Source organism: Anopheles funestus, chromosome 2RL (genome assembly GCF_943734845.2).
Source record: "Anopheles funestus chromosome 2RL, idAnoFuneDA-416_04, whole genome shotgun sequence".
Classification (NCBI taxonomy): domain Eukaryota; kingdom Metazoa; phylum Arthropoda; class Insecta; order Diptera; family Culicidae; genus Anopheles; species Anopheles funestus.
In genome coordinates, this window is record NC_064598.1 from 39,087,252 (window position 1) to 39,102,391 (window position 15,140).

At 40.4% G+C, this 15,140-nt stretch overlaps 1 protein-coding gene across 6 annotated transcripts in view; it reads right to left on the reverse strand.

Annotated features, from left to right (window-relative positions):
* The window catches only part of LOC125762044 (GTPase-activating Rap/Ran-GAP domain-like protein 3), a 97,388-nt gene that overhangs the window by 61,334 nt on the left and 20,914 nt on the right, over window positions 1–15,140 (reverse strand). The window lies entirely within an intron of this gene.

The following is a 15,140-nucleotide window of genomic DNA, read 5'->3' on the forward strand; positions in this document are numbered from 1 at the left end:
AAACTGGCCACCTCACCGACCTGATAATTGATGATTACCACCGACGCTACCAACATGCAAATCATCAAACCGTAATGAACGAAGCCCGGCAAAAGTTCGACATTCCGGCCTTGAGGCGCGCTTGTCATCGGGTACGGAACAACTGTATGACGTGCAAAATCCGTGACGCTACACCTACGGCACCCACAATGAGTGAACTTCCCGCAGCGCGTCTTTCTCCATTCTGCAGACCGTTCTCATTCGTTGGGATCGATTATTTCGGTCCGTTCCTTGTTGCTGTCGGACGGAGGCAGGAGAAGCGCTGGGGAGTACTATTCACGTGTTTGACCATCCGGGCGATCCACATTGAAGTGGCAACAAGTTTGTCAACCAGCTCTTGCATCCTCGCGCTGAGGAACTTCATCGCTCGTCGCGGTACGCCGTTGGAGATTTACTCGGACCGGGGCACCAACTTCGTAGGAGCAAATCGCGAATTGAAAGAAGCTATTGCAGAAGTCAACACCCACGAGTTGGTTGAAGCGATGCACCTTCCAGACACGATATGGAAGTTTAATCCGCCGGCTGCTCCACACTTTGGCGGGGCATGGGAGAGACTGGTGCAAACGGTGAAGCGCACTTTAAACAACATGCGGTTTGCACGTGCGCCAACAGATGCGGTGTTCGCGAACTGGCTGATGGAAGTGGAGTTGATAGTAAACTCAAGGCCGCTCACGCAAGTTCCCGTAGAAAGTGAAGACGAAGCGCCATTGACACCCAACCACTTTATTCTAGGCTCATCAGCTGGGACGAAACCCCTTAGCAGCTTAGATGACTCGGCGGCCTGCCTGCGAAACAACTGGAGGACATCTCAAGCGTACGCAAATGTTTTTTGGCGAAAATGGGTCACCTCATACTTGCCAACGCTAACCAGACGAAGCAAGTGGTTCCAGACGAATCGGGTTTTGAAGGAAGATGATCTGGTGCTGGTTGTCGACGACAACCTCCCGCGTGGATGTTGGCCAAAGGGACGCGTAGTACGGACAGTACCATCGAAGGACGGAGAAATTAGGCAAGTGCACGTGAAACTCGCTAGCGGAAAGGTTCTAGAGCGGCCGGCAGTGAAGATCGCTGTTATTGACATTGAACCACGAGATGGTGTTTTGACAGCTCAAAACACCGGGGCCCAGTGTTCTGCAAAACGGTTCAATTGAACTTTCACTGCCACGTCGCGTTCCCGCTAGATGACGCTAGATAGCGATTTCGGCTGAGTGAGGAGCTTCGGCTCAGCGAGGATATTCGGCTGAGCGAGATGAGTGCCGCTGAATAAAAGCCCACCGAAGCTGGCGCCAGGGCTCTTTCCCTAGCGACTCAGTAACAAGACAAGAAGCAGAGGTTTTTTTAACACCATACCAATTCACCACACACAATACACACACTAACACACAAAATACACGTGTGCAATATAGAGTATAGTTAAAGAAAACTGCGTGTCGCGAGTAAATATTTAGGGAAAGAAATCCGTGATTGCTGGACGCAATCTTTGTTGCTGGACGCAACAGTATAAAAATCGTAACAAAAAACAATGAGTGTAAATCGATATTTAAACGGTGCGAAACGCGATACGGAAACGAATAGCTACCACCTCAGCACCGCAGCAGAACGTGAACCAACCAGAGGACAACCCAAATGGCAAGCAGGAAGATAAACCAGCACCGACGGGAAGAACTTCGACGCAGCTACGAACGAGCGAGGCTGTACCTGAGCTGGACCAAGATCTGCCCATACAAGCTGTACGCAACCTGGTGGCTGAAGGTGTACCGGCACGTCGCATACCCGGACAAGCTATCGCCGACAGACGAGGTAATGAGTTATACGCAAACAGAATTAAGGAAAATGAGAGCGACACTTGTTAAAATTATAGCAAGGCAAATATAAAAAGAGAAGAGAAAAGAAAAAAAAATATGATTTTTTTTTCTTAACGTTAAGCGAAACTCCGAAAAGTCCATATTAGATGGCAAAAATTAGGGAAAAATTGCAAATTTTAGGAGACATAAAAGCAAAACTACAAGATATAACAAAGAATTTTCGCACATGCCAGTTGGTCCAATTAACGTACCAAGCAGAAGAGAATTACGCAGGGCTACAGCAGGAGCTATTGAAGGCAGAAGACAAGCTTGACGACACTACGCTAACAAAATACATAAAAGAGGGCAGACAACTCCACACGGAAATCCTAACCCTATTACAAATTCACAACAGTAGGCAGACCATAGACACAGCCATGACGTCTCCAGCAGAAATGTTGAAACTAGCTTCGGCAGTTGTACCTCGGTATGACGGAAACGAAAAAGAAGCAGATAACATTATCGCTGCGTTAACGGCTTTAAAAACCACCGTTAATGAGCAAAACGCGCAAACCGCGATATCGATAATCGTCTCGAAATTGACAGGAAAAGCAAAAACAGTTGTAGGAAATGAACCTTCGTCAATCGAAGAGATCATTAAAACCATAAAAGAAAAATGCAAGAGAAAAGCAACCCCAGAATCGCTTACTGCAACAATGAATGCAAGCAAACAGCAGGGAAGCGCAGAAGATTTTGCTAACGAAATCCAATGTTTAGCAAAACAATTAGAAAAAGCATACATTGCTGAACAAACTGCTCCATCGAAAGCACTACAAAAAGCAAACAAGGCAGGAATAACCGCATTTGCTAACGGATTAAAGAAAGAACAATACCAGACAATAGTAATGTCCGGTAGGTTCGACACTCTACCAGACGCTATAGAAGCTTTGGTAGAAATCGAAAGAAAGCAGAATGAGAACGTGGTACATTCTATTAACAAGGTAGAAAGAACAGTACAGTTCTCACAGAACCAGGACAGAGAGAGAGGTTGGTCAAGGGATCGTCAGAGAAATTATAACAGAAACCAACCGCAATTTGAAAGACGAAATAACAATAGATTCCGCGATGACTGGAGAAACAGATCAAAATCTCCGCGCAGGAATAATTTTTTAGGTCAGAGTGGTCCCTCCAGAAACCACTACGCAGACGCGGGGACCACGTATCCACACAGGAGATACAACGGACAACGTTTTCAATAAATATAAAGGAAACGAACTTCGTCTATGTGACATTAGGGCTTGCAAATACCCCTTGCACGCTTTTGGTTGACAGCGGTGCAGATCTTAGTTTAATAAAAAGACAAGCACTGAAACCATCTCAGATTATAAACCCCAATAGGACATGTACCCTTACAGGTATAAGCGAGGGAACAGTGACATCACTGGGAACCGCAGCATCATATATTCAGATAGAAGGAACCAAGGTCAGCCAGGACTTCCACATAGTCCCGGAAAATTTTCCACTTCCTTTGGACGGCATCCTTGGAAAAGATTTCCTTACAAAATACAGGTGTAACATAGATTACGACCTATGGATAATAGGAGTCCGCCATAATGGGGAATACCTAGAGATACCAATAGAAGACAATTTAAGAGGACAAACACTGATACCTCCCAGATGCGAAATTATAAAAAGAATCGCATTCTTAGAAAAATGTAAAGAGGACGAGGTAGTGTGCGCACAAGAATTGCAAAATGGCATTCTGATAGGCAACACTATCATAAACAAATACAATCCATACATTAAGCTTATTAACACTACTAACAACCATACTTTAGTTAGAATTAACCACATAGAAACCATACCACTAAGATCGTTCAATATAGTTCAAAATAATACTAACCCTCATAAAGCTAGGTATGACGCACTAAAACAACTAATACAAAAGGAAAACATCTCCGAAGAAACGGATAAATCCTTCCAACAGTTGTTAACGGAATACAATGATATATTCCATTTAAATACAGACAAATTAACTACTAACAATTTTTATCAGCAGAAAATTAGATTAGAGGACAAGTCTCCTGTGTACATACCAAATTATAAGCAAATACACGCTCAAGGGCCAGAAATTAGGAAACAGATAAGCAAAATGCTTGAGGACGATGTCATAGAACATTCAGTATCGCATTACAATTCACCGATACTGCTGGTTCCGAAAAAGACATCGAAAGAACAAAAATGGAGATTGGTAGTTGATTTCAGACAACTAAATAAAAAGTTGCTACCAGACAAATTTCCATTGCCTAGGATCGATGCAATCCTTGATCAACTAGGTCGTGCAAAATTTTTCAGCACACTAGACCTTATGTCAGGATTCCACCAGATCCCATTATCAGAAAGTTCTAGGAAGTATACAGCATTTTCCAGCCCCGACGGGCATTATCAATTTAAACGACTTCCATTTGGATTAAATATTTCACCGAACAGTTTCCAAAGGATGATGACAATGGCTATGACAGGCTTATCTCCAGAATGTGCATTTGTATATGTAGACGACATTGTGGTAATAGGATGCTCAGAAAACCATCACCTGACGAACTTAAGGAAAGTCTTTGAGAGACTTAGGAAATATAATCTAAAATTAAATCCAGAAAAAAGTTTCTTTTTCAAAAAAGAAGTCACTTACCTAGGGCACAAGATAACTGACAAGGGCATCTTACCAGATGATTCAAAATTCGACTGTATCAAAAACTATCCGATTCCTACAAACGTAGATGACGTAAGAAGATACGTTGCATTTTGCAATTATTATAGGAAGTTTGTACCAAACTTCTCAGAAAAGGCAAAACCCCTTAACAATCTGTTAAAAAAGAAGGCAATATTCAATTGGACAGCGCAATGCCAAGAGGCTTTCGATTACCTCAAGAAGACGCTGATGAATCCAAAACTATTGCAGTATCCCGACTTCGAAAAGGAATTTATACTAACAACGGATGCTTCCACAGCAGCATGTGGAGCAGTACTGTCTCAATCCTATGACGGAAGAGACTTACCAATCGCGTTCGCCAGCAGAACGTTCACAAAGGGCGAGTCAAACAAAGCGATTATCGAAAAAGAACTAATAGCCATACATTGGGCAATCTTGCATTTCAAACCGTATCTATTTGGAAAAAGTTTTGTAGTAAAAACGGACCACAGACCGTTAGTTTACCTGTTCGGTATGAAAAATCCGTCATCCAAACTAACGAGAATCCGACTTGACCTCGAAGAATTCGATTTTAGAATCGAACACGTGAAAGGAAAACAGAATGTAGTAGCGGATGCTTTGTCACGCATCACAATCACATCGGATGAGATTAAGGCCATCAATGTGATAACCAGATCAATGACAAACGCCAATACTTCAGACAATGTTACAAACATATTAGAGTCTGATCAACCTAAAATGTTACACGCACTTTCATACGAAGAAGTTAAAGGACTACCAAAACTAACAATGGCGTACAGAGAAAACGAAAATACTATAGAACTTTTAGGAGTTCTAAAGAACAAGAAAAGAACGAAGGAACTCTTATCAGTAAGAGAAATCCAGTTAAAATCAGAAACAGGAAGCAAGCAACCTATTCTAGAAAGGGATTTGCAACGACGTAAAGAGAAATCAGCATTAGTGCAATTTCTCCGCGAAATAGAAAACAAATGCATTAAAAACAATGTGCAAAATATCGCCGTCTCATCAGAAGACGAGTTATTAAAAAGGATAGGAGAATCTATCATAAAGGAGACTGCTAAGAAAACACTAAAGCAGATCGTTATAACAATTTACGATGCTCCAAAATACATCGAAGACCAAATTAAAATCAACGAAATACTCGAAAAGGCGCATAATACGCCAACAGGAGGTCATATAGGACAATGCAAAATGTACAAGAAACTAAGAAGAGAATATGTTTGGCCAAATCAGAAGAAAACAATTAAAAATTTTGTAAACAACTGCGACTTATGTAAACTAAACAAACACCAAAAGAACACCATTGAACCATTTGTAAAAACAGATACACCTATACAACCATTTCAAATCATATCAATCGATACAGTAGGACCATTCCAGAAAACGTACAACAACAACAGATACGCTGTAACAATACAATGCAATTTCACGAAACATGTAACAGCAATAGCAATTCCAAACAAAGAAGCAACTACAGTAGCCAAAGCTCTGGTAGAACAATTCATGTTAACATACGGAACCAATATATCAGAAATTAGAACGGATATGGGTACAGAATACAAAAATGAAATCTTTAGCAATATTTCCAAATTACTCAAAATAGAACAAAAATTCGCAACAGCATATCACCCACAAACCATAGGAGCATTAGAGAGAAACCACAAATGCTTAAATGAATACCTTAGAATTTTCACTAATGAACATAAAGATGATTGGGATAATTGGCTCAATTACTACACATTCGCATATAACACAACACCAAACTTAGAGCATGGTTATACACCATTTGAACTAATTTTCGGAAGAAATGAGAAATTACAAAAAGAAATAGTACAAAGCAGCGCAACAATATACAATCATGAAGACTATGCGCAAGAGCTTAGATACAGACTGAAAATAGCACACGATAGAACGAAACAATACATAGAGAGAGAGAAAGACAAAACATTACAACAGCAAACAAAAATCAATCCCATCCAAATACGATTAAATGACAAAGTGGCCATAACCAACGAAAATAGAAGAAAACTGGACCCACTCTTCAAAGGTCCTTACACAGTAACGAAAATATTAGGTACAAATATCGAAATCGAAAATACACAACATGAAAAACAAGTCATACATAAAAACAGAGCCATCAAGTTAGGAGAATAATTTCGCTATACTACATTATTCTTCCAAAGGGGGGAGGTGTAGCATATCTGCTAACACATTGTAGCATAACTGTTGACACATCATTCCATATCTGCTGTGCGAATCAGGAAAAGGGCTAGAACCAATTAAGGAAATCATATTATAAACACAACACAACTTTTGTTTATATCAAGGCCACACACAGAAAAGATACGGAAGGGCTGCACTCGATAAACAAGGAAATCACATTGTAACACAACGCAACTTTTGTTGACAGCAAGAAAAGATACGGAAGGGCTGCACATTGTAAACACAAAATAACTAAAACCCAGAAAACCCAGCAGCCACACATTTGCCAAAACCATGATGGACAAATGTGGCTGACCACCGAGAGAAAGCGCTAAATAAAAGCCGCTCGAGAAGCAAAGGTAGACAGTGCCGAGTTACAGATCGTGGACGAAGCATGTTGCTGATGCAACTCGAGTTCTTGACATGAGTACACGTCTAGAGTTTTTATTTCCACTCATGGAGTAAGTGCCGCGCACCGATCGTTCCACCGTCGTAATCGAACTCGCGCCGTAAGCGTCAATCCGAACCAAATACGTTGTTTACCACAAAAGGCCGGGTTTAAACTCCCATGCAATGCGTAATCGTTTCCTTCCAAAGTTACGTCGATTTATGCTCCCGGAATTCAAAAGACTACTGCTGTGCGTACACCCGTTACGTCATGCAATGAAGCTTGTTCTTGAAATTCTTTCCCTTCCGCTAACGCTGGAAGTATGTTATTTTGTGTGTACCCCCACGATGGAAAAGCATAACGCTGTTATTGCCGAGGGTTGGCTCAGCTAAATTTGCCTTCGAAATGAGAAGTAAGCAAATGTCAAAGACGCCAATCTCGCCAGACACGGTTAAAGAGCCATGAAGCACCATGTTGATTATTCCCCTTTACTTTGCGGTGCCTTCTTAAGGTTTCCTCCCTATGCCAAAGGTAAGCAATTTAAGGAAGCATGTTAATAATTTATCATCTCTCTCTTGGGGCTACTTTTTGGACCGTGAAAAGGTATCAGTAACGCTCCTGGGGAGCATCCGGTAGAAGCTGGACGTGGCAATTGAAAAGCCACGGATGTGAAGAAGAAGTTAACTGTTTACGGGACTTTAAAGGTTTATTTAATGTATTTATAATTAAAATGTTATAGATGTGCGCTGAATATGTTATGAAATATTATTGTTTTTTTTTCAATAATTATATAATTATTATAAAACAATTTATTAAAAAAAATCAAGATATCTCGTTGGCCTTCTCTATTTAACCAATTTCAATTAATTGCTTGCACAAACAAATCGCTTAAATAAACGGGGAAAAAGAGAGAGCAAAAAAACGACATAATCTTTCAACTTCTTCTCCTTTTAAAATGGAAAGTTAATCCATGCATACTGACAGCCACACAATGGGTTACAACTTGCAACCAACCTCACTCAAACTTCGTGGTTTGGTAAGTGCAAAAAAAAAAACAAAATTGACCATCCACCATATTTTATGAAAAACGACAGAACGGGCAGGAAAAATTGAGAACACGGAATGAGAAAACTTTGCTGCGTAATCTGATCCTTTCGAAAAGTGAACGTCGGCGATGCAGAAGATGCTGCTCGTTTCGTTCACTGCATTACACACTGGTGCATCATTCGCAGCTGTTAGTTGTGTGTGTGTGTCGGTTTGCGTGTATTTGAAAATTCAATGTATGTAAAATGGTTAAACTGCATTCTGAAGCGTCGTAACAGAAAAAAAGGAAGTTTCATCTTTTTTGCTGCTTTCATTTGGGTCACGAACACTTTCCAAAGCGGACAAAGAAGTGCAATACAGCTACAGCTGCATCAATGGTGGATAAAGAGGAGTGTATTGTAAGTTATAGTTTCGTTCGTTGGTAGCAAGGTGTAGTATACCAAGCAGGTTATACGTTCCAATCCTGCTCGATCAATCCCATTCGAATGTAACCGTTTCGAAATCGAATCACGGATGAACTGGCTTAAAGTTGTTTTTTTTATAACGCTTCTGTGTTATTGCTTTGGTGGCATACATTGACTTGTTTACGAAGCGAATGCAATGTTCATTTGTATGGTAATTAGTGTTTTACATTTTATTGAACCACTTTAATGCTGTGCAGGAAGCGAATGTCAGTGTTTGGTGTGATGTATGGGTTTGGATTTTCCACCGTTGAAAGCTTCGGTTTGTAATACGTTTTATGGTACATACAGAAATACCATGAAACAGATTTAATTTATACATTAAAATAAGACGAAATTGTATTGTATATCGTGTCCTTTTTAAGAGGAAAAACTGTATTCCCACATTCGGTAGGTCATTTACCATGGCTTAAGTTTTAGTTTTTAATTATTAATTAACTTCAAGTTTATAAACATAAAGCTAATAACTTTCTACCACCAAAACCATTGCATGAACAATATTTCACATTATAAATACAGATACTTTGAAGATTTCTTTACACCATGAACAAAAAACCTCCATTTTCATTCCGAACGCGTGACTCATACAACGTGCAACGCGAGTATTTTCAAAATAGCTCTACTTTCTTTCCACGTACTTTGGTTCGGTGCATGCTTAATGGTTTTAATGCTTCTCACGTAAATTAATTATGAGTATCTTTATTACCCAGACTTCTACCACTACCGGCCCCAAAACAACAAAAAAAACCCCAACCTCATTTCGGTCTCACCTTTCCATCACTTCATTTCGCGCTTCGTAGCAAAACCGGATTGCATTTTTGGGCGGGGGAAACTTTTAAACTCATAAAGTTTGATTAAAGCTTCCGCTTGTGAAATGAAGCTTTGCACAATGCACGCGTGCAACACGGTGTTCCCGTTACACGTATCGCGAGCTCTCCCGATTGTAATGGCGCGCGTCACACACGTGAGTGCAGTACCACCGATGGAATCCATGGCTTCATGTGTGTTTGCGAACAAAGGCGGCAGCGACTGCTTACACGTTGCGTGCGGTGTTTTGCCGGTAAAGCATCAGTAAGAACCTCGTTGCAAATCCTACCACACCCCAAAAAGCGACCTCAAACCGTCGGTCTACTTAGAAGAGTATGCAAGCGTTTCATTGCCCTTCCTATCCAACTCGCCCCCGATGCCATCAAATTTCATCAAACGGGCTTAAACCACTTCACCGTTCCAGCAGCAGTAGCACCATACATTTTCCATAAGGTTTTCCAAAACCTCAAAAGGTTTTTGCCGTAGCGTAACATCTGAAACAGTGCTTACTGCGTGGAAAAGGGATTTTAGAGAGGGGAAGGCTCGAGAAAAGGGCCCACCGAAGCCACGAACAGAACCCACCATACCAGCGTCACGTGCGTCAAGGTGCACATACCGTGTAACTGTGTATGTGTACAGCGCAATGAAGTTTTTGTGGATGAATTTCATCACAACGAATCGGAAAGGTGGAACCCTCTTTGTTGTTCACCTGCCCACCATGTGCCATGGAAAATGGTAACAGAGAAGGCTCCTTGCCGCGTTGCTACTTTATGCCTTTCCCAGTTTGATCTAATCCGTGCACGAACATCCGTGCACTAATTTACAACCTGGCCCGTTACCACATCGCAGGCAGGTTTGGAAAATCTGCCAACGACCAAGATCCAGCGTAATAGGACCGTTAAATTTAACCTCAACCATTTGCAGGAACACGTTGAGTTCCGTCCCCTGCAACGGTCTAACATAGGTCTAGGAAAGCCCTTATCGTGAAAGCCGAAAGAGATATTTCGAGGATCAAAAATTAACACTTTGTTTTAAGTGGTGCTTGATGTTGGGTGGAGTTCTTGAGGGGGAAGTGAAATGGTTTCCACTATGCTATGGATATACGCGTCTGACCAAAGGTTAGCTGGCATCCAGCGATAACAGAACGTACGCATTGAATCATAAAACTTCTCATCACGTTACGATGAATGCGAATGCGTTACTATTTGACTATTTTGTGTCTACAGTGTAAGAATGGATTTATGCTTCTATTTTTTTCGTCTTTAAGTAATAAAAACTTTTCCAATTCAAGCTTTGCCGAAAGGGAAAACATAGCAAAACAATGTGGCTTGTTACTAACACCTCTTCATAACAACTCGCAGAAACTATTAAGGAACAAAAAATCAAGAAAATACATCGACATAAAAAATCGAACGAACAGCATAACAAATCAATACCGAAGTCGAGTCAATGCGACAAAACGGGTTTGTAAGAAAAAAAAAGTTGCAGCAAACAACCATTTCCCAACGACAAACCAACAAAGTGATTGCAAACATTCAACAAAGTTTCTCAACACCCAGCTCAATGCACACCAAAAGCGAAAGAGGAAAGTTTTTTTTTTGGTTTTGTTCTTCACTTTCAATTCCTCGTTGTTCGACAAGTTTTTTTTGTGTTTGTTTTGGACGAAAAAAAGGGTACAAGTATGTAGGCATTTGCTTCGTACGAGCCTTGAGACTAGTCCTGCCGGTTGACAATGTACAATGTGGTGTTGCTGCTAATCCTCCGCCCACTCTTCGTTCGAAACATTCGTACGCGAGCGCGCTTGTGTGTCCGTTGACTGCTCAACGGTAACATCCATCAACTGACAAAGAGTAAAGCATCCGAAGGGAAATGAAATGCTGCTGCATGATGAAAAGTTCGTGCGGTTCCAATCCTTGTGGGGTTTTGCTTGTTTTTATTGAAATTAAACTAGCTTCAGTTTATTCTCGAGAAAACAACCAAAAAGGGAAGCAAAATCGGTATAATAATGTGATTGCTTTTCTTGCTTGTTTATTGTACAATTTAAATGTAAATCTTTTAGTTATATCGCACGTTTACGAATGATTGCCAGCAAATCCTAAACGAGCCAACTCTTCAAATAACAGCTCGAATGATACTTTTGTACAAAAAAAAACCCTTTTTGCACATCAAAGAAAACTCACAACATACCACAGCTTTGTTACGAGTTCCTGTGCATTTGCCACAGCCATTATTGTTTCACGTCATTGTCTGCTCGACAACGCCACACCATGTCAAGACCGGACAGATGGATGGAAACACGGAACACTTTCTTCCATCTCAATCAGTGTGCTGTGACGTGCAAGCAAAAGATAAAGCAGGATGAAGCGTCGTGCTACGGAAAGGAAATGTTTCCATCAAACAACCGAACATTATCACGAACAGCTTGGCAGCTTTATTCAAAGCTTTTTGATGTTTTTTGTTTTGAAAACGAACTACCAATGGTGCTGGTGACATAAAATGAAGAAATAAAATTAAAAAAATACAGATGTAATACTTACATTAAGGAAAGAAATATTTCAACAGTACAAAGCTGTTCGTATATATTATACAACATATTTATTACTACTTCTACAAAAAACACGTGCTCGTGTTTCACTTTCTCCGAAACGATGGGAAAGAGAAAAAAACTGACCATTCTCTCTTTGATGTTGCCTTCAAACAGAAACCAAACAGAACGGTTGCATTGAATATCTTTCGCCCTGGGTGCTAAACCGATTTGAGGCTTGGTGTATTTGTCTTGTAATTAGACACGGCTGGGCAATGGTTTTGATATCCTTCACCGTTCGCACCGTGTGCTGCAAAGCGTATCAAATAGATGTAACGCGTCGGAAATTAAATATTTATCCAAACCCCGTATCCATGACGCGAATAATTAGATCACCAAGAGGTGCCGAAGCCGAGCCCTTTTGTTTCGTGCTGAGTGGTGAGTTGGTTTGTCAAAAAAATAAACAAGTGAAAATGACGAGCTATACGAGCTGCCGTTTTGATTCCCGTACTAGTAAGGTTGTTTTGTTGGTAATATTTCGTTTCTTTTAACCTGTGAAATGGAATCGTAATCGTAAGCGGTTTAATACTTTGCTTTTCGCTGATAAAACGTAGCCCATGTGCGAGTGTTTGGTATTTTGCGGACTTTTTACGATTGGTCCATTGATGTAACCCCTTTTAAGTCCTTTATGTGAATGCACCAAAAAGAAGCTATGATTGTTATCTGCATTGACATGAGTAATGGTAGAATACGTCATTTTGTGCCAGCTTTGTATGAAGAACAATAGTCACGAAATCAGGTCAAACAAAAACCTTACCAGAGCAAAGTCCTTCGTTCTACAGAACCATCTCAATCATTGTGCGATTACTGGCGCTTTCTTTGTTTTACTACACACAAGGATGTACTGAGATTGGGCGAAATAAAAAAACAACATTTCATTGCAATACATGTAGCAAAAAAAATGATATGACGGGCATTATAGGACAATAACACTGTAGAATAATACACATGAATAACATCATTAAAATGTGGTTCATTCAATGTACAAACAACAAAATGACTTAAGTACATATAATCTACTCAGTGGAACGTTCAAACGATTTTATCAGCAACTAATGTTGTGTTGTGTTACTTTCAAAAACTTTTACCTGCCTTACACCATGGAGACGCCTGGTGGATGCACAAAGTACCGGTGCGTTCGCCATGGAGACGCCCGGTACTCCAATTAAGGTCGCTGAAAAACCTTACCGATCGTTTGCCGTTTATCTACGATCGAAATATTGCTAAGGTAGCGCGATAAATAACATCAATACACCAGACTCGTTAGTACTGCTGAGAAAATATTGACCATGAGTGGTAATGGTGTAAAGGCATTTGTGCCGGTTGACTGCCGGTTTATCGAAGCGAATCAATATCATTAAGATTGTGATTGGGTGTAGGCTTGTATTAACAGTAATCTCGATCGAAGCAAAAAGCGAGCATCGTTTTCTTAAAACGGTTTCGAGGCAGAAGTTTTTTGGAGGGGGGGAAAAGGCAATAAACAAGACTAGAATATGTTATTTGATCTCGAAGGCACAATTTCAAAAGAAGTAGTTTTTTGGGGATTTTTTATCCTCATTCAATCGTGCAAAAACTTTCAGAATATGTTCACTAAAGTAAAGTTAGTAAACAAAATATTTTGGCAACTAAAACAAAAGAATCAAACTCATGATTCTAAATTAATTATATAATCATTTTCATGAAAGTCGTTCAAACAACGTCTCAAAATCGTAAGCCATTAAACACATATTAAATGCCACGCATTGCCAAAACGAGCGAAGCATTCCAGTCATCCGAATCACATTTTATGCTCGATCATAATTCTTCCACCGATAATATTATATATTACAAAGTAACGTTCAAGAAACCATCCATCTTGGCTGCTCACATCAACCATATAAACCGTGCCCGGTTGCCTCGGGGTACTTGGTTCCACACACACACACATACGCATAACATAAAGATCAACAAAACACCCAGAAGCAGAAAACATACCGAAAATTCCCCAAAAACCATGCAAGTATGTACATGTAGGTACTTTATTGCATTTGTTGCTTGTTGGCGGTTTCGCTCTTTTGCCTGGCATTTCAGCAATGTCGGCAATCGTTCGTTATGTTTTCCTTTAGCTTTTTAAAGACACATACGCACACATACGTGCATTGGGCACATCAGGTAAAACCAGGGAACACGTATCCTTTCAAGCAGAAGGGCTTCACTAACTGTTTAGCAAAACACAACTCGAGTATGACATTTAACTGTGAGTAAAAGCCACCAAACAAACGTTTCGAAAAATGCCGTAAAGACAACAACTACATCAAACATCTTCACACAAACTCTTCGCGGAGTTGGCTTCGGTTGAATAGGTACCACCCGATTGCCACCAATTCATTTTGCACAATAAAAGCAACAGTTGCCAGTAATGGAAGTAATGAAGAAAGGAAACACCCTGGCCACGGGGACTATTTACCGACGATCTAACACCCGTGAACACCCTTCGGCAGGCAATTGGCTGGAAGTGAGCTGGGGTTTTGATGTAATTGAACGGACGCTGAGCATTCATAATGCGCCTAACAGAAAGGAGAAAGTTATAATTGGACGTGTTGTGATCGTTTGGATTTTTTTTTGTCAAGTGAAAACTTTACTCATATCTACATGGTCGCAAGATACAGTGTGAAACAAGTGGTACTCTTGAAGATGCTGAAGTGACTCTCATAACAATCAATATTATGTCTAGTAGTTTACTGCAAATGGGTGCTCTTTACTTAAGCACAATACAAATAAATTGCCATTTTTGTTATTTTGTCACGAAGCACGAAGTATACTGTGGACAGTGTTCGTTAGCAGCACGAGAAATAAATAGTACATTAGCGTTAAAGCACAATAATTTTAACAAAAGACCACCTTCGAAAACGTTATGAAAATTGATTGCTGTCTTAAAGATTGTTTAAGCTTCTAGCCGGTTGCCTTTGTTTCCGTGGGCATCTTCGTTTTTTTTCGAATGAAGCTCATTAGCATCATTACTTCTTTTGTCATGTTTTGCTGCTAGTTATCAGATGGCAAGTGCTTTTTACAATGCGTGTCATCTACAGGTTACCTTCAAAAAGCCCCTCTGCTCGACTAA